We start from the raw sequence: 23647 nt of genomic DNA, 5'->3' as shown, positions 1-23647 counted from the left end.
CTTGATAATCAGTCTGTATATCTAGTACCTTATTCCATAAGAAATAGGAAGCCATTGAACACATTTGGTGAGGAGTTGACATGCTATGATTGCAGTCTTCTGAAGTTTATGATAACTTCATTGTCTCTAGATTCTGTGGATAAGTGCCAGAGTTAAAATATTTGCCTCTACATGGCTCATCTTGTCTGTAATGATGCTGCTCTATTCTGGGCCGAAGGAGTGGTGTGAAATGATGGAGGAGAAGGCATTCTGGGCCATCTAATGGACAGTAGATTGCTAAATTCAACATTTAATGAGAGTCTGGAGTGGAGAGTCTAGGAGAAAATAAGAGATGAGTTTGGAATGGTAGGTTATGGAACAATGTCCAGCTCAGAGATGTAGACTTTTCCAGAGGCAGTGGACACCCCCTGAAAAGTTCCAATAAGGCAATGACAACCTAAGTTGTAAGTAGAGAAATCAGATGCAGTCGTCTTAAATTAGTTCTGTTTGTGCCTGCCCACAAGCCACCTCCTTATTCACCCATTTTGTCATTCAAAAAGCAAAGATTGTCCCCATGGCTTTCGAGTGCCCTTTGTAATATAGATGCTGATATACTTTTCATATCCACTTATTAGATTCTAACTTACCTTCACTTATTCCTTCTCCAAAGCTCTTCATTTCTTTATCTGGATTCGAGTTTCTGACCTATAGCATTTTCCTTCTCTCTGAAGAACATCTTTTAACATTTCTTCCAAGAAGGTCTACTGGCACACATTTCCTCAATTTTTGTTTGTCTGAGAAAATCTTTATTTCTCCTTCACATTTGAAGATAATTTCATAGGGTACAGAATTCTAGGTTGGTGTTTTTTTTCTCTTAACTCTTGAAATATTTCACTTCACCCTATTCTTGCTTGCACAGCTTCTGAGGAGAAGTCAGATGTAATTTTTATCTTTGCTTCTCCTTAGATAAGCTGTTTTTTTCCTCCCTCTGGCTTCTTTCAGGATTTTTTCTTTATCTTTGATTTTCTGTAGTTTGAAAATGGTATATCTCAATGTAATTTGGGGGGTATTTATCCTGCTTGATGTTCTCTGAGCTTCCTGGATCTATGGTTAGGTGTCTGGCATTAATTCAGGGGAAATTCTTATCATTATTCTTTTTTTTTTTTTTTTTGGCCGTGCGGCATGTGGGATCTTAGTTCCCTGACCAGGGATCGAACCCACACCCCCTGCAGTGGAAGCGTGGATTCTTAACCACTGGACCGTGGGGGAAGTCCCCTATCATTATTCTTTCAAATATTTCTTCTGTCCCTTTCTCTCCTTCTTCTCCTTCCAGTATTTCCATTTTACACATACATATGTTACACATTTTGTAGCTGTCTCAGTTCTTGGAGATTCTGTTCTGTTTTTCCTTCTTCAGTCTTTTTTTTCTGTTTGCTTTTCGGTATTGGACGTTTTTTTTGAGATACCCTCAAGCTCAGAGATTTTTTTCCTCAGCCACATCCCGTTTACTAACAAGGCTATCAAAGGTATGCTTCATTTCGGTCACAATGGTTTTGTTTGTTTTGGTTTGTTTTTTTATCTATAGCATTTCTTCTTGGTTCTTTCTTAGAATTTCCATCTCTCTGTTTACATTACCCACCTGTTCTTGCACGATGTTTATTTCTTCCATTAGGTCCATTAGCATATTAATCATACTTAGTTAAAATTCCTGGTCTGATAATTCCAATATCTCCGCCATATCTCAGCCTGGTCTGATGCTTGCTCTGTCTCTTCAGTGTTTTTTGCCTTTTAGTCTGCCTTATAATTTTTTGTTGAATGCTGGATATGATGTACTGAGTTTAAAAAAAAAAAAAAAAAAACTCCTGAAAATAGGCCTTCAGTGATGTGGTGATAAGGGGTGAGGGAAAGGGAAGCATTTTTTTTTTATAGTCCTATGATTAGGACTTGGTCTGTTTTTGTTTTTTTGGCCATACCACACAGCATGTGGGATCTTAATTCCCTGACCAGGGATCGAACCCACACCCCCTGCAGTGGAAGCATGGAGTCTTAACCACTGAACTGCCAGGGAAGTCCCAGGGTTTGGTCATTTAGTGAGCCTATGCCTCTGGACTGTGAACTTCACAATGCTTCTCAGTTACCCCCTACTCTGCAGGTGGGCAGGATGGCTAGAGTGGGCTGGAGTTGGGTGTGTCTCTTCTCCCACGTGGAAGGCTAGAGGCAGCTGGTTAAGTATTTCCCTCCACCAATCAGTTAGGCTTTGATAAAACCCCAGGAGATTAGCTCTGGTTAAATAGTTTCTCCTGAGAGCAGAGCTTGTTAAGAACAGAATGCTCAGGTGTGTTTCCAAATGGTTCCGTTTTCCTCCTCCTGCTGGAAGCATGATGGGATTTTTCTCTGAAATTCACCGTGAGGACGTGGTAGAGATCCTGGAGGTAAAACTCGCAAGTATGGGTGGCCCCCCAATGACTGGGTCCCACTGGAGTTTGTTTTTTGTTTTTTGTTTTTTTTTTTGCGGTACGCGGGCCTCCCACCGCCGCGGCCTCCCCCGCTGCGGAGCACAGGCTCCGGACGCGCAGGCTCAGCCGCTCCGCGGCACGTGGGATCCTCCCGGACGGGGGCACGAACCCGTGTCCCCTGCATCGGCAGGCGGACTCTCAACCACTGCGCCACCAGGGAGGCCCCCACTGGAGTTTTTATCTCTTAGTCTTGTCCACATGGAACCTCCAGCAATTTGTCAATTACAGCTCAAGTTCCCTACTGCCAGCCCTGGTTCCCGCGAAGGTTTCTGCTCCAGTAAGTTGTGATTCTTTGTATTTGCCTGTCAATCTGTCTAATTCTGGGGGCAGCAGTTTGTCCTGTGACCTTACTTCTCTTACAGATTTAAAAAGAGTTGATTTTCAAGTTTGTTCAGCTTTTTACTTGTTGTTAGGATAGAGGGGTGACTTCCTGCTTCTTATATGCTGGACCAGAAACCAGAAGTCTTATTAGAGTCTATATTCGTTTTTATTTCTTAATAACAGGTTACCACAAATGTAGCTATTTAAAATAATACCGGTTTATTATATCACAGTTCTGTAAGTATGAAAACCAGGCACAACATGGCCAAGTTCTCAGCTCAGGCTCTGGCAAGGCTGAAATTATGTCAGCTGGGCTTGATTTGAAGATTTGACTGAGAAAGAATCTGCTTTGAAGCTCATTCAAGTTGTTGACATAATTCAGTTCCTTGCAGTTGTAGGACTGAGGTCTCTGTCTGCTTGGTGGTTGTTGACCTCAGGTCCCTCTCAATTCCTAGAAGCCATTTCCCTGTGTCCCTCTCCATCTTCAAAACCAGCAGCAGAGAACCTTCCTGGCATTGAATCCCTCTCATGCTTCCAGTCTGTTCTTCAGGGTGAGCATAGTCCCTTTTAAGGCTCACATGATTCAGTCAGGCTCACCCAGGTAATCTCCCTTTCTTAGTCAGCTGTGCCATATAACATGACCTAATCAAAGGAGTGATTATCATATCATAGTCACAAGTCTTGGGGATTATACAGGGTGTGTGTACCAGGGGAAGGAATCTTAGAGGCCACCATAGAATTCTATCTACTATGGATTTTAAGTCCCTTGAGGGCAGGGATTGTATAGAAAATGCTTCAGAACCTAGCACAGTGCCTTGACCATAGTAAGAACTCAACAAGTGTTGTTGAGCTAAAGAAGTACATCACTGACCATTCCATTTAAAATAGCCCCTCACAGCCCCATGGGGCCAGGTGCTGAGGGGAGCCTCTCTGCCCCCCACCCATCACTTGCTTTCCCCCTCCCTCGTTGGGGGACCCACGTTGGGCACTGGCCCATTCACAAATACCTCGAGGGGGAGGGGGAGGGATGGGATTATAGCTGTTTTGTTTAACGGGAACTGGAAGAGGGATCATGTCCTGCTACGTGCCCTTCCCAGGAAGGGGGGACTGCGATTGCACTCCTGTACTGGCCACCGCCACTGTCAATCATCACACTGAGTTCACTTCCCTCGAGAGTTTGGATAAATTCAGGTCAGAGCTGCGGGTACGCAGCCCTCAAGTGTCATAGTAAAGCAGTTCACCGATCTCTCCATTCAGAAACATCCAGTCATAATGTACAGTGATGCGAAACTGTTATTTCATGATCTTTTCATTAAATAAAATAGCCCTCACTTCTGCCACTCAATGCCCTTTAACCTACATTTTCTTCTTAGCACTTGCCACTACTTGACTTTGTATATGTATTTGTTTATTTATATCTTATTTGTCCATTTTCTGCCCTCCTATCACTTGAGTGAAAGCCCCATTGAGGCACGGACATCTTTTATCTTATTCATTCACTACCGCATCCTCAGTGCTTAAAAGGAACAGTGCCTGGCACCTTGTAGCACCCATTAATAAATGTTTGGTAAATGAATGAATGGCTGAACAATCTCAAGGCGTCCATAAGTTAAAGAAGGTGCTACTTTGGGGCCATAGAGCTATATGAAGAAATGTTCCAAATTTCAGCTCAGGAATAACTTGCATGTGTTTGGAATACACCAAAACATAAACATTCGTGGAATGCATATTATGCATATATATAATATATATTATAACATAGCAGCAGGGTGCTAAGTATTTTATCCTGTGCAATCAATAGAGCAGTCAGAGACAAAAATACTCAAGACCTAAATCAGATCATGTCCCTCCTCTGCTCAAAAGCCTCCAATGTCTCTCATCCCACTCTGGGAAAAAGTGAGAATCATCCTAATGGCCTATAAGACCCCACGTGATCTTCCCCTTCCGGATTGCCCTCTGCCTCATCTCCTCCCAGTTTCCCTCTGGAGTCTCCCCTCCAGCCTTCATGGCTCTTGGAGGTTTCTCATACCAGGCTCACTCCCAGATCAGGGCATTTGCTCCTTCTACTGGGCCTGCTCATTCCCCCAGGTGCTGGCATGATTTGTTCCCTCACCTCTTTCAGTCTTCACTCACATTCCACGTTCAAAGTGGAGCTTTCCGTGGTCACTCTATTTATTTATTTATTCATAACATCTTTATTGGAGTATAATTGCTTTACAATGGTGTGTTAGTTTCTGCTTTATAACAAAGTGAATCAGCTATACATATACATATATCGCCATATCTCCTCCCTCTTGCGTCTCCCTCCCACCCTTCCTATCCCACCCCTCTAGGTGGTCACAACCATTTGTTTATTTTTGTTTTTATTTCCATTTCTCTAGAAGGTGGGTCAAAAAGGATCTTACTGTGATTTATGTCATAGAGTGTTCTGCCTATGTTTTCCTCTAAGAGTTCTATAGTGTCTGGCCTTACATTTAGGTCTTTAATCCATTTTGAGTTTATTCTTGTGTATGGTGTTAGGGAGTGTTCTAATTTCTTTCTTTTACATGTAGCTGTCCAGTTTTCCCAGCACCACTTATTGAAGAGGCTATCTTTTCTCCATTGTATGTTCTTGCCTTCTTTATCAAAAATAAGGTGACCATATGTGCGTGGGTTTATCTCTGGGCTTTCTATACTGTTCCATTGATCTATATTTCTGTTTTTGTGCCAGTACCAGACTGTCTTGATTACTGTAGCTTTGTAGTGTAGTCTGAAGTCAGGGAGCCTGATTCTTCCAGTTCCATTTTTCTTTCTCAAGATTGCTTTGGTTATTCAGGGTCTTTTGTGTTTCCATACAAATTGTGAAATTTTTTGTTCTAGTTCTGTGAAAAATGCCATTGGTAGTTTGATAGGGATTGCATTGAATCTGTAGATTGCTTTGGGTAGTAGAGTCATTTTCACAATGTTGATTCTTCCAATCCAAGAACATGATATTTCTCTCCATCTATTTGTATCATCTTTAATTTCTTTCATCAGTGTTTTATAGTTTTCTGCATACAGGTCTTTTATCTCCTTAGGTAGGTTTATTCCTATGTATTTTATTTTTTCTTGCAGTGGTAAATGGGAGTGTTTCCTTAATTTCTCTTTCAGATCTTTCATCATTAGTGTATAGGAATGCAAGAGATTTCTGTGCATTAATTTTGTATCCTGCTACTTTACCAAATTCGTTGTTTAGCTCTAGTAGTTCTCTGGTAGCATCTTTAGGATTCTCTATGTATAGTATCACGTCATCTGCAAACAGTGACAGTTTTACTTCTTCTTTTCCAATTTGGATTCCTTTTATTTCTTTTTCTTCTTTTGCTGTGGCTAAAACTTCCAAAACTATGTTGAATAATAGTGGTGAGAGTGGGCAACCTTGTCTTCTTCCTGGTCTTAGAGGAAATGCTTTCAGTTTTTTGCCATTGAGAACTTTGTTGGCTGTGGGTTTGTCATATATGGCCTTTATTATGTTGAGGTAAGTTCCCTCTATGCCTACTTTCTGGAGGGTTTTTATCATAAATGGGTGTTGAATTTTGTCAAAAGCTTTTTCTGCATCTACTGAGATGATCATATGGTTTTTCTCCCTCAGTTTGTTAATATGGTGTATCACATTGATTGATTTGCGTATTTTGAAGAATCCTTGCATTCCTGGGATAAACCCCACTTGATCATGGTGTATGATCCTTTTAATGTGCTGTTGGATTCTGTTTGCTAGTATTTTGTTGAGGATTTTTCCATCTATGTTCGTCAGTGATATTGGCCTGTAGTTTTCTTTCTTTGTGACATCTTCGTCTGGCTTTGGTATCAGGGTGATGGTGGCCTCGTAGAATGGGTTTGGGAGTGTTCCTCCCTCTGCTATATTTTGGAAGAGTTTGAGAAGGATAGGTGTTAGCTCTTCTTGAAATATTTGATAGAATTCACCTGTGAAGCCATCTGGTCCTGGGCTTTTGTTTGTTGGAAAATTTTAAATCACATTCTCAATTTCAGTGCTTGTGATTGGTCTGTTTATATTTTCTATTTCTTCCTGATTCAGCCTTGGAAGGTTGTGCTTTTCTAAGAATTTGTCCATTTCTTCCAGGTTGTCCATTTTATTGGCATATAGTTTCTTGTAGTAATCTCTCATGATCCTTTATATTTCTGCAGTGTCTGTTGTTACTTCCCCTTTTTCATTTCTAATTCTATTGATTTGAGTCTTCTCCCTTTTTTTTCTTGTTGAGTCTGGCTAATGGTTTATCAATTTTGGTTATCTTCCCAAAGAACCAGCTTTTAGTTTTATTGATCTTTGCTATCATTTCCTCCATGTATTTTTCATTTATTCCTGATCTGACCTTTATGATTTCTTTCCTTCTGCTAACTTTGGGTTTATTTTGTTCTTCTTTCTCTAATTGCTTTAGGTGTATGGTTAGGTTGTTTGAGCTTTTTCTTGTTTCTTGAGGTAGGATTGTATTGCTATAAACTTCCCTCTTAGAACTGCTTTGGCTGCATCCCATAGGTTTTGGGTCATCGTGTTTTCCTTGTCATTTGTTTCTAGATATTCTTTGATTATTTCTTTGATTTCTTCAGTGATCTCTTGGTTATTTAGTAGTGTATTGTTTAGCTTCCATGTGTTTGTATTTTTTACAGTTTTTTTTTTCCTGTAATTGATATCTAGTCTCATAGCACTGTGGTCGGAAAAGATACTTGATACAGTTTCAGTTTTCTTAAATTTACCAAGGCTTGATTTGTGACCCAAGATATGATCTATCCTGGAGAATGTTCCATGAGCATTAGAAGAATGTGTATTATGTTGTTTTTGGATGGAATGTCCTATAAATATCAATTAAGTCCATCTTGTTTAATGTATCATTTAAAGCTTGTGTTTCCTTATTTATTTTCATTTTGGATGATCTGTCCATTGGTGAAAGTGGGGTGTTAAAGTCCCCTACTATGATTGTGTTACTGTCGATTTCCCCTTTTATGGCTGTTAGCATTTGCCTTATGCATTGAGGTGCTCCTATGCTGGGTGCATAAATATTTACAATTGTTATATCTTCTTCTTGGGTTGATCCCTTGATCATCATGTCCTTCTTTGTCTCTTGTAATAGTCTTTATTTTAAAGTCTATTTTGTCTGATATGAGAATTGCTACTCCAGCTTTCTTTTGATTTCCATTTGCATGGAATATCTTTTTCCATCCCCTCACTTTCAGTCTGTATGTGTCCCTCAGTCTGAAGTGGGTCTCTTGTAGACAGCATATATACGGGTCTTGTTTTTGTATCCACTCAGCCAGTCTATGTCATTTGGTTGGAGCATTATTCCATTTATATTTAAGGTAGTTATCGATATGTATGTTCCTATTATCATTTTCTTAATTGTTTTGGATTTATTGGCCACTCTATTTAAAATCATAGCCATTGATTATCCCTCCTCACCTAGAACTCTCTGTCCCTCCTCTGTTTTAGTTTCCTCCTTAGTACCATGTACCACTTATATTTAATTTATTTGTTTCATTTATTGTGTGTCTTCTCCCACCAGAATGAGAGGGAAACAGGGATCTTCTGTCCATTTTGTTCACTGCTCTATCCTCAGCACCTAGAACAGAGCCTGGCAAATAACTTAATAAATATTTGTTGTATCCTTGAGAGCTGACAAGGATACAGCAACAACTCAAATAAATTCTGATTCAATATTTACCCAGTTAATTTCAGACAATTCAAACTTCCAGGTTCTCAGTCCCTCATCCCAATGAAAAGTACAACCCCATCTCCCACCCTTTGAACAATTTATAAACCTCAGGATAAGAGGTTTTGATGTCTTCTTAGAAACCTGGTCTTCTTATTCTTTTGAATGGCAAAGTGCTTAGCAACTCCTAGTAACATCTGAGCCTTGCATTGCCTTTGTATTTGGCAGGAAGAAGTAGGTTAATGTAACTGAGCTTTTTATCTGAGCCAGTGAAAGCACTTTGAGTCATTATTAACAATGGATTGGACCTCCCTAGGAGAACTGTTGAGCAAACACACAAAATATGGTGTCTTGGGAATTCAAAGGGAAGATCAACAAAGGCTCCAGGGGAAAGGGGAGTGTAGGAAACTGTGTAGTTACTATGATGCCTGCGCCATCATCCTGAGGGTTTAGGTTTGGACTGTGGAGCTGTATTTAAATCCAGTATTGGCAGCTGGTGATTGGCTCTCATCCTCTGCTCAGCTGCTGTTTTCATTTCATTCACTTTACAGTCATGCAACCTCACATTTCACACAGTTGCAGCTTTTGAACCTCACTCCCAGCATGACTTTATTCTAATGAGCTAGCCACACACAGCAGTTTCTAATGGATTCTAAACAGTGGCTGGACAATGTCTGTAATTTGGGGTTTTCAATGCAGTGAAAGAACCCATAACAGTCCTCGGTCCTTCTGAGTCTCTCTTTGCAGTAGATTTGTCCAATAGAAACTCAGCACATAATCACCAGCCTCAGATACCTGGAAGACACACCCATTGGTGTTTTCTCAAGAAGGAACCCACTCAGAGCTGCTCTGGTTAGCCTGGTTATTGATATCTTCCTCTGACATAAGGATGAGCCAGGATTTTCTTATTTGGTAACTAGTCGATGCTGTAAGAGATGAGGTCATTTGGACAGGCCAGGATGTATGTTGTTGTTTTGGGGTTTTTTTGGCTTCCACAGAGGATTATTTGGAAGATTTACTGTGCATGAAACAATTTGAAATTCTTATGTAACAAACTCTTTGAAATCTGAAATTCCTCCTTGTAACAAACTATTGCTAAACATGAAGTAAATCTTCATCACCACTACTCTGCACCATTTTCTGAGCAACTTCTACAAGTACAGAGAGTATATGACAGTAATATACTACTATGGGGAAAATCCCCTTGCCTAACAACCACCTTGGGTTCCCTAATTGAAATGGACTATTTGTACTGGTAACACAAACTGCTGTGCTGTTTAAAAATCAACATTGGAAAACATTAAAGTGGGAACCTGTGGATTCTGATTCAGAAAAGTTTGTGCAACATCCAGCAGTCTTCCTCCTGTGAAGCTGTAGAGAGACCTTTCTTTTCAGCTATTCAAAAGTCCATTGTGCAACTAGTAACCAGAACTTACTATTTAGTAAGAAGAGTAACCCAGGGATGCTTCTCATCATAGCCAAAATGGTGGCTACTTGCATGGCGTGAAAATAGAGATACACCAACATGTCTGAATGCTGCCAACTATCCGCCCATTATTAGAGCCATTTCTTTGCTTTAAGACATTAGGTCTGCCTCTTCCTTATATGGGAGCAGAGACACTGGAGTCATATTAAAGGTAAAATTCTGTCTTTTCATTACTTTTGCCTAGTGCCATCCCTGTTAGCACTATTGAGGAGCAGTGTTTCTGTTTTCGATTTTGTTTTTGTTTGCAGTACGCAGGCCTCTCACTGTTGTGGCCTCTCCCGCTGTGGAGCACAGGCTCCAGACGCGCAGGCTCAGCGGCCATGGCTCACGGGCCCAGCTGCTCCGCGGCATGTGGGATCCTCCCGGACCTGGGCAAGAACCCGTGTCCCCTGCATCGGCAGGCAGACTCTCAACCACTGCGCCACCAGGGAAGCCCCCCCCATTTTTTTTTTTAAGATTTTTAGAAATTTCATGTAATATCTGAAGCATTTATATTAACATATTTCCATACAAATAACCCAAAGAAAGTTTAGTATTAGTTGTTGTTTTTTTTTTGTTTGTTTGTTTATACTGCAGGTTCTTATCAGTCATCAATTTTATACACATCAGTGTATACATGTCAATCCCAATCGCCCAATTCAGCACACCACCATCCCCACCCCACCACGGTTTTCCCCCCTTGGTGTCCATACATTTATTCTCTACATCTGTGTCTCAACTTCTGCCCTGCAAACCAGTTCATCTGTACCATTTTTCTAGGTTCCACATACATGCGTTAATATACGATATTTGTTTTTCTCTTTCTGACTTATGTCACTCTGTATGACAGTCTCTAGATCCATCCACGTCTCTACAAATGACCCAATTTCGTTCCTTCTTATGGCTGAGTAATATTCCATTTATATATGTACCACAACTTCTTGATCCATTCTTCTGTCGATGGGCACTTAGGTTGCTTCCATGACCTGGCTATTGTAAATAGTGCTGCAATGAACATTGGGGTGCATGTGTCTTTTTGAATTATGATTTTCTCTGGGTGTATGCCCAGTAGTTGGATTGCTGGATCATATGGGTAATTCTATTTTTAGTTTTTTCAGGAACCTCCATACTGTTCTCCATAGTGGCTGTATCAATTTACATTCCCACCAACAGTGCAAGAGGGTTCCCTTTTCTCCACACCCTCTCCAGCATTTGTTGTTTGTAGATTTTCTGATGATGCCCATTCTGACTGGTGTGAGGTGATACCTCATTGTAGTTTTGATTTGCATTTCTCTAATAATTAGTGATGTTGAGCAGCTTTTCATTTTGAGTCCTAAGCTGGATGGTTTTTTGTCCTGGGTAAAAGAGAGAGAAAAAGGGAACAGAGAGGCAGATGATGCATTGTTTATAGTTGCATTTTATATAAATATAAGCACCTACTTATATGTCTAAAACATAAAAAACTATAGAGACAGAGAACAGATCACAGGTTGCCTGGGATAAGGAGGTGAGAGCAAGGATTGACTGCAGATACACAGAAGGGAACTTTTTGGGGTGATGCATGTATTCTAAAACTAGATTGTGATGAGCCTTGCATAACAGTATAAATTTACTGTTTATAAATTCATCAGACTGTCCACTCAAAAAGGCTGAATTTTTAAACTTCTATTTACAACAGCATCAGAAAGAGTAAAATGCTTAGGAATGAAGTTAACCAAGAAGATGTAAGACTTGTGCTCTGAAAACTGCAAAATATTGCTCAAAGAAGTGAAAGAACCCCTAAATAAATGGAAAGACATGCTGTGTTCATGGGTTGGAGGACTTACATTGTTAAGATGTCAATACTTCCCAAATTGACAGAGTCCGTGCAATCCTGATCAAAATGCCAGTGGCTTTTTTTTTTTTTTTTGCAGACATTGAAAAGCCAATCCTCAAATTCATATGGAAGTGCAAAGGATCTCAAATAGCCAAAACAATATTGAAAAAGAACGAAGTTAGGGTACTCACACTTCTTGATTTCAAAACTCACTACAAGGCTACAATTTCCAAAGCAATGAAGTACTAGCATAAGGATAGACACATAGACCAGTGGCATAAAATTGAGAGTCCAAAAATAAATATATGCATCTATGGCCAAGTGGTTTTCAACGAGAATGTGAAGGCCATTCAGTGGGAGAAAAATAGGCTCCAACAAATGGATATCCATGTGTGAAAGAGTAGAGCTGGACTCCTATCTCACACCATATAAAAAAAATTAACTCAGAATGGATGAATGGCCTAAATGGAAGATCTAAAACTATAAAACTCTTCAAACAAAACATAGGAGTAAATCTCCATTACCTCAGATTTAGCAATGGATTCTTTTATTTTTTTTATTGGAGTATAGTTGCTTTACAATGTTATGTTAGTTTCTGCTGTACAGCAAAGTGAATCAGCCACACATATACATATATCCCCTCCTCCTTGGATTTCCTTCCCATTTAGGTCACCACAGAGCATCAAGTAGAATTCCCTGTGCTATTCAGTTGGTTCTCAGGCAGCAGGTTCTTAGATATCACATCAAATGCACAAACAACAAAAGAAAAAATAGATAAATCGGACTTCATCAAAATTAAAGACATTTATGCATAAAAGGACCTTATCAAGAAATTTAAAAGAAAACATACAGAACTGAAGAAAATTTTTACAAGTCATGTATCTGGTAGATGTCTAGTATCCAGAATATAGAATGAACTCTTACTACCCAACAATAAAACAGCCAATTAAAAAATGGGCAAAGGATTTGAATAGATATTTCTCCAAAGAAGCTATATAAGTGGCTAATAAGCACAAGAAAATATGTTCAGCATCACCAGCCATTAAGGAAATGCAAATCAAAACCACAATGAGATACTATCTCACACTCACTAGGATGGCAATGACAACAACAGCAACAGAAAATAACAAGCATGGGTGAGGATGTGGAGACATTGGGACCCTTGTACATTGCTGGTAAGAATGTAAAATGGTACAGCTTCTGTGGAAAACAGTTTGATGGTTTCTCAAAAGCTAAACACAGAATTGCCATAAGACCCAGCAATTTCACTTCTAGGCATATACCATAAAGAATCGAAAGGAGGGAGTCAAACAGACACTTCTATGCCAGTGTTCATTGCAGCATTATTCACAATAGTCAAAAGATGTAAAGAACCCAAATGTCCATCAACAGATGAATGGATAAGCAAAATATGGTATATACATACAATGGAATATTATTCAGCCATAAAAAGAAATGAAGTCCTGATACATGATCCAACATGTATCATAAATGGATGAACCTTGAAAACATTATGCTCAGTGAAATAAGCCAGAAGCTTATATTATAGGATTCCACTTATATGAAATACTTAGACTAGGCAAATTCATAGAGGCAGAAAGTAGAATGGTGGCTGCCTGGGAAATGAGAAGTTATTGTTTAATGATTACAGAGTTTCTGCTTGGAGTGATGAAAAGTTTTTGGAATAGATGGTGGTGATGATTGGACAACACTGTCAATATAATTAATGCTACTGCATGCTTTAAAATGGTTAAAATGGCAAATTTTATGTTATATTTTACCACAATAAAAAAAAGAAAAGAAAATAAATAAATGGAAAATAAATTTAAAAATAAATAGAAAATAAATAAAAAAATAAATAGGTCACCCTGGTAAAGTTAATTTTTAAATTCTGATTTCAAAAAATAAAAATAACGCATTCTGTGTACAAAGACCACATCTGTTTCTTATCACCCTTGAGCAAACCGAGTCCTGTTTCATATGGAATTTGACATCCATGAGCACTCATTAAATGTTGACTAACCCTTAAAAATGGGATGATAGAAAAACCAGTTATGAGAGGGATAGCTATAATCTATAAAATCATATTAAGATTTATCAGGTAGTATTCATGGAGAGCAATCTTCCAAGCAGTAAAATATGTTTGCTGAGTGAGGGAAGAGATTTCTCTCTATTGAAACAGTTGCTGGTCTGGTACACTGCCAAATGTCCAGAAATGATGTAACGTGGAAGATGTTGGAATTTTCCACAGACATGAATGACAAAAATTATAAATAAAGGGCACCAATTAAAGCATCTTCCCTACTTGTTAAAGCAAAATATGCCCTAAAACACTGCCAAGGATTTTCAGGTGTCAGTCAACAAATGACACAATCACCAGGACTCTGCTGGAATTTATTTTTCACTCACATTCTTGCCAACCCAAGCTTTTTAAACTTTGCATCTGCCATATTGGCTGGAGAGGACTGTTCCCATGCTGGTGATGGAATTTAGTGTGAGTCTTAAAGGGATCGGTCTATGGCTTTCCTCCCATCAGCCACACTTGAAGTACTCCTGACCCAAGGGGTCATCTGCTCTAGTGTGAGGGGCCACCGATAGGAAAAGTCTTATTTCTTTCTTGTCACATACTGCTTTCCATGTTACAATATCCCTCCTATTTTTTAAAAAATTGGAGTATAGTTGATTTACAATGTTGTTTTACTTTCTGCTATACAGCAAAGTGACTCAGTTATACACGTATATACATTCTTTTTTATATTCTTTTCTATTATGGTTCATCCCAGGACATTGAATGTAGTTCCCTGTGCTATATAGTAGGACCTTGTTGTTTATCCCTTCTGTATGTAATAGTTTGCATCTGCTAACCCCGAACTCCCAGTCCATCCCTTCCCAACCCCCCTCCCCCTTGGCAACCACAAGTCTGTTCTCAATGTCTGTGAGTCTGTTTCTGTTTCACAGATAGGTTCATTTGGGTCACATTTTAGATTCCACATATAAGTGATATCATATGGTATTTGTCTTTCTCTTTTTGACTTACTTCACTTAGTATGATAATCTCCACATCCATCCATGTTGCTGCAAATGGTATTATTTCATTCTTTTTTATGGCTGAGTATTCCATTGTATATAAACACCACATCTTCTTTATCCATTCATCTGTTGATGGACATTTAGGTTGTTTCCATGTCTTGACTATTGTGAAGAGTGCTGCTGTGAACATAGGGGTGTCTGTATCTTTTCGAGTTAGAGTTTTGTCTGGATATAAGCCCAGGAGTGGGGTTGCTGGATCATATGGCAACTCTACTGTTAGTTTTTTGAGGAACCTCCATACTGTTCTCCATAGTGGCTGCACCAGTTTACATTCCCACCAACAGTGTAAGAGGGTTCCCTTTTCTCCACACCCTCGCCAGCATTTATTATTTGTAGACTTTTAAATGATGGCCATTCTGACTGGTATGAGGTGGTACTTCATTGTAGTTTTGATTTGCATTTCTCTAATAGTGATGTTGAGCATCTTTTCATGTGCCTATTGGCCATCTGTATATCTTCTTTGGAGAAGTGTCTATTTAGGTCTTCTGCCCATTTTCCGATTGGGTTGGCAGCAAATGCTGCCTTAGAGAAGTCCTGCATCCGCTGGCTCTGTCACCCCCACATGCTCAGTCATTGGCTGAAGGAGCCCAGGGGACCTTGCACAGCTGTGGGCTGTCAGCCACCCACACTCCCCACCATGTGTTCTCCCAAAGGGAGACCTGACCAGTGCATCTCCATGGCTGCCACACTGGCTGTCAGACACAGGTCTGTCGCTGGCCTTTCCCTCCCAGAAGATGCCCACCTCTTTCTTGCCTTCCCTTAGCACCTCTGTAAGAGCTCATGAGAAACAGAAAACCAGAGTTGACCAGAAGTTACAGGCTAAACCAGGGGAGAAATGCCAACCTACTAAAACAAGGAGTTACTGTAAATAGACATTCCTTCTGGTGGGGTGGAAATGTTCTACAATTGGATTGTGGCGATGGTTGTACAACTCTGTAAATTTACTAAAAATCATTGAATTGCACACTTAAAGCAAGTGAATATTATGGTACATAACTTATACTTCAATAAAACTGTTTAAAAATGCAAAATAAATTAATAAAGGCCTATGAGTTAGTCCTGAATAAAACATTGTTAGGAATGTACAGAGGAAACACTGAAAGGAACAATAACACACTTTGTTGATGGCTGTTTTGGGTGATGGAAAATATATATTTAAAAATTTTCTTCTTTACCCTTTCTGTTGTTTTCTAAATTTTCTACACCGAGCAAATATTGGAAAGGTATATTATCATTTAAATATTTTCACCTATCATATATCTGGGCAGAAAATAAAACCTAAACATGTTTTTATTCAAATAACTGGTGATCAGAATAATCTGGAGATTTTGTTAACTGAAGGACTTTCAAAATGAAGTTAAACTGACTCGGTCGCATGTATGCATAGCAGACTTACAATTCTGGTTATGACAGAGTAGCTTGGATCCTAATAACCGTGCCAACAAGAAAAAATATAAAAGCTGGATAAAATGCAAACCAGTAATAACAACCACCAAAATGGATAAATAAGCAAACAAACAACAGGGTTTTTAAGGTATCAGAAGCCAACCAAAGCAGGCAGGCATTCAGGGGCCAAGATCCTGCATAGGTGATACCAACATTCAACACTGTGTTTTCCACTGAAAACATAGGCTGATTCGTAAACTGTGTGTACGCAGGACAATAGGCAAAACCGCCAAGCAGAAAGTAGCTATTGCGAGGCTATAAGGGTAAACAAAGGATTGGCAGGCTTACAGCCCTGGGGAGACAAAAACTGCAGTTCAAGACCTGCCAGAGAGGAGGAGCCATGGTCAACACTCCAGTTTTCAGTTGAGAATCTTAAGGACTATGCCCCAGGGTAGGGTTTCTTAACCTTGGCACTATTGACTTGTTGGGCTCTCTTTGTGGGGACTGAGGGCTGGGGGAAGGGGAGCTGTCTTGAGCATTTTAGGATGTGTACTGCATACTGTCCTCTTCCTGCTAGCTGTCAGTAGCACCCGTCCCCAACTTGTGACAATCAAAAATGTCTCCAGATATTGCCAAATGTCCCCCAGGGCCCCAGATCATCTCTAGTTGAGAACTACTGCCCTAGGGTTAAGGAAAACCAGAACTCGTGAACACCATCTGTGCCATCACTGCCACCCAGAAGACCATGTACGTCCCCTCTGGGCAGCTGTGGTGTGATGGCTGTGGGGCTGCCCTGCTCCTACTGGCACTGCCAAGGCTGTGGGCAAGGTCATCCAGGGGCTGAATGGGAAGTTCACAGGCTGGTCTTCCGTGTCTCCACCCCCAACATGTTGGTCACAGATCAAACCTGCCGTCTAGGGAAAGCAGCCCAAAATGACATCAAGAAGTTGGTGAAGCAAATATCAGAGGTCCCCCTAAAGAGCACCCTGGGTTACACTGAGGACCAGGTTGGCCCCTGCAACTTTAACAGTGACACCCACTCTCCCAACTTCAGTGCCGGGGTTGGCATTGCCCTCAATGACTGCTTTGTCAAGCTCATTTCCTGGTATGACAATGAATTTGGCTACAGCAACAGAGTGGTAGGACTTATAGTCCATGGGGCCTCTGAGGAGTAAGAGCCCCCTGGACCACCAGCCCCAGTGAGATCATGAGAGCAAGAGAGAGGCCCTCAGCTGTTGGGGGTTCCTTGCCCCACCTGGATTCCCCAACACACTGAGAATCTCCCGTCCTAAACACAGTTTCCATCCCAGACACCTGAAGACACGGAGGGGCTGAGGAGCCCTACCTTGTCATGTGTCATCCATGCAGTACACTGTACCCAGCCCCCCTCCCCCAAATTAGAGATGGATAGATGCACAGTTAATTGTTAAACCAGTATGCTAAAATGTTAACAGTAGAATCTAGGGGACAGGTATATAGAGATTAACTGTAAAGTCTTTCAATTTGCCTATACTGTTGAAAAGTTTTCACAATCAAATGTTGGGAGGGGGCTTACTAAAACACTGAGACTCATAATGGAATACAGGTAGCAAGTTAGCAGGAATCATGTTACCACAGTGTTAAAGCAACCTGCAAAGTAATGTGAGAATTAACTACACACACGGACTAAGTCGTCTGTTTATATATTGCCGTCATCTAAAGACTTAATTGAGTGCTTATCCAACATGACCTTTGCTTTAATTTCCGACAGGAAATGATGAGATTGTGCCAACCAAAAAACAGCAATCAACTGCTACTGAGTACAGGTTACATTCTGGGCAGTGAAGACAAAAAAGAGCTTGTACTGCAATTTTTTTCCCCCAAGCCCAGGATAGTGGTCACAGGAAAAAGATTTGGATTATAATTAGAAAGTATTCAATAATCTTAGATTGCAAGTGCTTTCTGTGGTCACTCAATCATTTAATTAATTGGACAACTATTTATTGGAAGTCCACGATGGGTTGGCACTGTTCAAGGTGCTGAGGATTTTTTTTAAAGCAGTGAATAAAAGAGTAAAATAACACTAGCCCTTATGGAGCTTAGATTCCAGTGAAGAGACAAAGACCAAACAAATAAATAAAATATATATTACCTGGTGGTAAGCACGATGGAGAAAAATAAAGATGGGACGGGTTAGTGGGTGCTGGGGTAGAGATGGACTGGGGTGCAATTCCAAGGATGGTTAAGAAAGGGCATTTCCAGAAAGGGAGCTTTTGATCAAAGGCCTGAAGGAGGTCAGGTAGTGAGCCAGATGGGAATCTGAGAGAGGAAAATTCCAGGCAGAGGTGTCAGCCCATTGTAAAGGCCCTAAAGGGAGGACATGCCCAGTGGGTCAGGGAACAGTCAGGAAGCCAGGAGGCTGGGGTGGAGTGACTGAGAGGAAAGTGAAAGGAGATGAGGACAGAGAAGTGGGAATGCAGGCTGGGGAGACAATGCCAGTCCTTTGAAGACCTCTGGAAGATTCTCAGCAGAAGAGTGACGTGATCTGCCTGACATTATACATTTGTTGACTACCGGTGCTGTTCTAAAAGGTTTGGACCTTACAGGCATGGGAAACCATCAGACTGTATAAGCATAGAGCTTGGTCATTAGTATAAGGTTAATCTGGGCAGTGAGGTTTCATTTAGGTTTTCCTTTTCTTTTTCTTAAAATAATGTTTTATTTTTAACTGTTAAAAACACGTAACATAAATTTTACCGTCTTCATCATTTTTAAGTGTGCAACTCAGCAGTGTTAGGCCTATTCACACTGTTGTTCAACAGATCTCCACAACTTTTTCATTCTGCAAAACTAAAACTTTGTACCCAATAAACAACAACTCCCCATCACTCCTTCCTTCCAGTCCTTGTCAACCACCATTCTACTCTCTGTCTCTATGAATTTGACTGCTCTAGGTACAGTCAAATTCAAGTGGAATCATACAGTATTTGTCTTTTTTCTTCTTATTATTCTTAATAAGCCAGTGAAACTGGCTTATTTCACTTAGCATAATGTCATCAAGGTTCATCAATGTTATAACATGTGACAGGATTTCCTTCCTTTTTAAGGCTGAATAATATTCCATTGTATGTATCTAGCATATATTTTGTTTATCCATTCATCCATCGATGGACACTGGGTTGCTTCTACGTCTTGGCTATTGTGAATAATGCTGCTGTGAACATAGGTGTGCAAACATCTCTTTGAGTTCCTGTTTTCAGTTCTTTGGATATATGCCCAGAAGTGGGATTGCTGGATCATGTGGTATTCCATTTTAAAATATTTGAGGAATCATTATACTATTTCCATAGGACTGGCATCATTTTACATTCCCACCAACAATGCACAATGGTTCCAGATTCTCCACATCCTCTCCAACACTTGTTATTTTCTGCTTTTTTGATAGTAGCCATCCTAATGGGTCTGAGATTTTCTTCTTTGTGGTTTTTTTTATTTTAAATATTTATTTATTTGGCTGCATCGGGTCTTAGTTGCAGCATATGGGAACCTTAGTTGCAGCACATGGGAACCTTAGTTGCAGCACACGGGATCCATAGTTGCAGCACACGGGATCCTTGTTGCGGCATGTGGGATCCTTCGTTGCGGTGTGCGGACTCTTCATTGCAGCTCATGGACTTCTTTTTCGTTGTGGTGCATGGGCTCAGTAGTTGCCCCATGGACTGTGGGATCTTACTTCCCTGACCAGGGATCAAACCTGCATCCCCTGCATTGGAAGATGGATTCTTAACCACTGGACTACCAGGGAAGTCCCTCGTCTTTGTTTCTAATTGAAGTAATATTTTCCGATTCTCTTCACCACTTCTCATTTTATCTCTTACACCAAGCAAACTTCCACTAACCTCTCTATTTCTACTTTTCTGGAACCAGTCGTAACACACAGGAGTCAAGCTGGAAAAATGAGGAGTGGCTGCAGTCCTTCCTTTCCCCCACTTCACTGCATTCCCTTTTGCTTGCTGGTTCATGTCAGGGGAATTAAGCATAAACTTTGCTTCTTTGTTAGCTTCTGTGAACAAAATGCCATTTTTAGCACTGTATTTTAGCCAGATTTAACCACAAAACACTTCAGAAATCTGGGAGAGAAGCCTTTTGATTTATGGTTCCCTTAAAGCAAAAGTGGAGTCTACTGCCATCTGGGCACGATGATAGTCACCTGACCGGAATATGTTTTGGCCTCCGTCATGATCCATACTTAAACTGCATCCCAGTTTTATTGTTTGACTGTTAAGATTTGTGTCTCCAGTTGATTAGATAAGGAATTCTAAGCAAGGGTGGAGGAGGAAGATGATAACATTACAGACTTTTCTCTTTCAGTTCCTGCTCTCTGAAGCTTGCCTTCACGCTCTGAATTTCCCTCAAGGAGAGCCACTTAGTAACCATGTCCTTGGCTGGTGTTGACTCTTGTTTGAAAGTTTTCTGCTTTGAATAAAAAGTCTTTGGTTCTTTTCCTTCTGCCCTTAAAATAAAAATGCTGTAGTTAAGTGCCCTGGGTCAAATTCTGCCCTTAGTTACTATTTCTATGGCATTTGTATTGTACACATAAGCAAACCCTGAAGTTGATTCCATTACAAAGTTTTAATAACAACTTACGTCTGTGGATCATTTTATATTGTAGAAAATGATTGCATGTACATTTGTTCATCTGATACACACACACACACAACTATGCAGTAGGTAAGGCAGAAATATTTAGTCCTATTTGACAGGCAAAGTAACTGAGATTCAGAGAGGTTAAGTGGCTGATTCAAGGCTACACAGGCATGGATGGGGCTCAAACCCAGACCTCCCAATTCTTAAAACTGTGCTAAGGAGGGTTTTGGTTTGCTCTGGTTTCTGATGATTATGGAATTACAAATACATATACAAAGATAGATTATTATATTATTCCCTTACAGTGCTTCCAAAAGATGTGAAAAGCGAGGAAGAAAACATAATTGAGTGAAAGTAACCAAATTTGTGAAATGCAGGACCCAGGTAAGAATCTTGCCGGAATTGTTTGGAAGGAATATGATAGATTGCACACCACTAAGGAGCAATGACTGAGGCTTATTTATTTTTGCATTTTGGATAATCCCCAACACAGCATCTTGCACCCACTGAGTACTGAATGTATAAAGGAATGAATGAGTACAATTACCTAAAGTCCTGGAGGAAGCTTGCCAAGGAATTGAGGTGGCTGGGAGAACTTATTGGAAGTTTAATGCAAAAAAAGTTTAATAAAGAGTTTAATGAAAATTTCATTAAGTTCTTCAGGAAAAAAAGGCCCAACTAGCTAACTGGAGCTTCTGCTTCTGTGCAGCCAGAGAACAGGAAGAGGGGAAGAAATAGATAAAAAGCTGGCCTTGATTTGCTGTGACTTTCATTCCATCCACCTGAGAATTGTATGGTTGATAATAGATGCAAAATAGAGCGAACAACTTGTGCTGAGAATTTCCTTTTTTTTGAGAATTTCCAGTTTTTTAAAACCTGTCGTCATTTTGCTGTATATAGTGACGTTAGTGACCCACCAATTGATCTGAATGTCTGGGGTCCATTGGGGCAGCGCCTGGCCCAGAGCAGGTGCTCAGTAAATGTTATTGGCAGAATGAATGAAGGTCAGGTGTTAACCAGACAAAAGCAGCCTGGCAAGCAGGGAGGCCCTGGAGAAGGACCGTCCTAAGCACTCTCTACCCTAATTGCCGCTAAAGAGTGGGACTTCCAGGTTGGAGGAACAGCACCCCTTTGTCACTCTCTCCTTCAGACTTAGGAAGGGGAAAACCCCACACATTACAAGAAGCTCTTTTGGCGAGAGCTGCTTAGGAGGTTGTATGCTGGTCACATCACCGGTGACGTCCACTGGTGCTTCTAAGGTCAACTTTTCCAAATATCTATAGAGGGTTATGATGATTTATTTCACAATTTGATAAGGTAAACTGGAAAATTCTAAATGGATTCATAATTTAAACGTTTAAAGGAAAGCTGTAAAAATTATTAGGTGCAATAAAGAATAGACATACATACTTCAGTAAATTGAAGAATTCTTTTGTATGTTTTGCACCTAAACTTACTGGTTTCCTAATTGTTTTTTTCATATTTCCAATTTTGTTTAAAGTCAGGTTACCTATATTTTGTAAATGTCGATTAGGTTCAGTTGATTGACGGAGCTGTTCAGTTCAGCTATGTCCTTACTGATTTTCTGCCTGCTGGGTCTACTAACTACTGATGGGAGGGTGTTGATGCCTCCAGCTATAATAGTGGACTTGTCTATGTCTCTCAGCAGTTTTTGCCTCATGTATTTTGATTCTCTGTTGTCAGGCACATATACAGTAAGGACTGTTATGCCTTCTTAAAGAAGTGACCCCCCCTTATCATTATGTAATACCTCTCTTTCTCCATGATAATTTCCCTTATTCTGTAGTCTGAAATTCATATGCTACCCCAGCTTTCTTTTGGTGAGTGTTGGCATGGGTCTGTCTTTCTCCAACCCTTTACTTTTCACCTGTCTCTGTGTTTATACTTAAAGTGGGTTTCTTGGATCTTATTTTTTAATTCACTCTGACAGTCTGTGTCTTTTAATTGGTGTTATTTAGACTATTCATGTATAAAGTGATTATTGATATAGTTGGATTAATATCTACCATGTTTGTCACTGTTTTCTGTTTGTTGCACTTGTTCTTTTTAAAAATCTTATCCTATTTTTCTGCCTTCTGTAGTTTTTTTGTTTGTTTGTTTTGTTTTGTTTTTTTTTTTGCGGTACGCGGGCCTCTCACTGCTGTGGCCTCTCCCGTTGCGGAGCACAGGCTCCAGACGCGCAGGCTCAGCGACCACGGCTCACGGGCCCAGCTGCTCCGCGGCCTGTGGGATCCTCCCAGACCTGGGCACGAACCCGTGTCCCCTGCATCGGCAGGCGGACTCTCAACCACTGCGCCACCAGGGAAGCCCTCCCCTATATTTAGAAAGACGTCTACTGATCTATTTTCCCCTTCCTTCTGGTAGAGTGTTGAGAACATTAAAGCAGAAAGTTACCAAGGATGGGAGACAAGTGATGGAATCCAAGCTGCATCATTCTTAGTTCCTAACCCTTTATGCTATAAACTGTGTACTTGTCAGATACACTCCTCCTTCCTCTTGACTGGGTTATGATAGAAGAAAATACTACCAGGAAAAGAGATTTGAACAAGCTCTTCTACTCTGCCAAGGGTTTCATTTAAGCATGCACAAACAAGTCTCATAAATCAAAGGGCTTCAAAGTCTAGAGGAGGGAGGTGTAGTTGCCTTGTTGAAAGAAAGCCATTCATAGAATATATGTGAGTGGAGACAAGGGAGGGAGAGTCACTTGGCTAGATCTCAAGATCTGACCAAACCCACTTCAGATGGCGAA

The 23647-nt window shown here is 40.4% G+C and overlaps 1 pseudogene; it reads left to right on the top strand.

Moving 5' to 3' along the window:
• Nucleotides 1-12907: 12907 nt before the first annotated feature.
• Nucleotides 12908-17426, top strand: LOC113631613 (glyceraldehyde-3-phosphate dehydrogenase-like; annotated as a pseudogene).
• The last annotated feature ends 6221 nt before the right edge of the window (nt 17427-23647 follow it).

The sequence above is a fragment of the Aethalodelphis obliquidens genome, unplaced genomic scaffold (genome assembly GCF_003676395.1).
Source record: "Aethalodelphis obliquidens isolate GAN/ISIS:26980383/991018 unplaced genomic scaffold, ASM367639v1 scaffold34, whole genome shotgun sequence".
Lineage (NCBI taxonomy): Eukaryota > Metazoa > Chordata > Mammalia > Artiodactyla > Delphinidae > Aethalodelphis > Aethalodelphis obliquidens.
The sequence above is the reverse complement of the archived record's forward strand: the minus strand, read 5'-3'. Positions and strand labels throughout refer to the sequence as shown.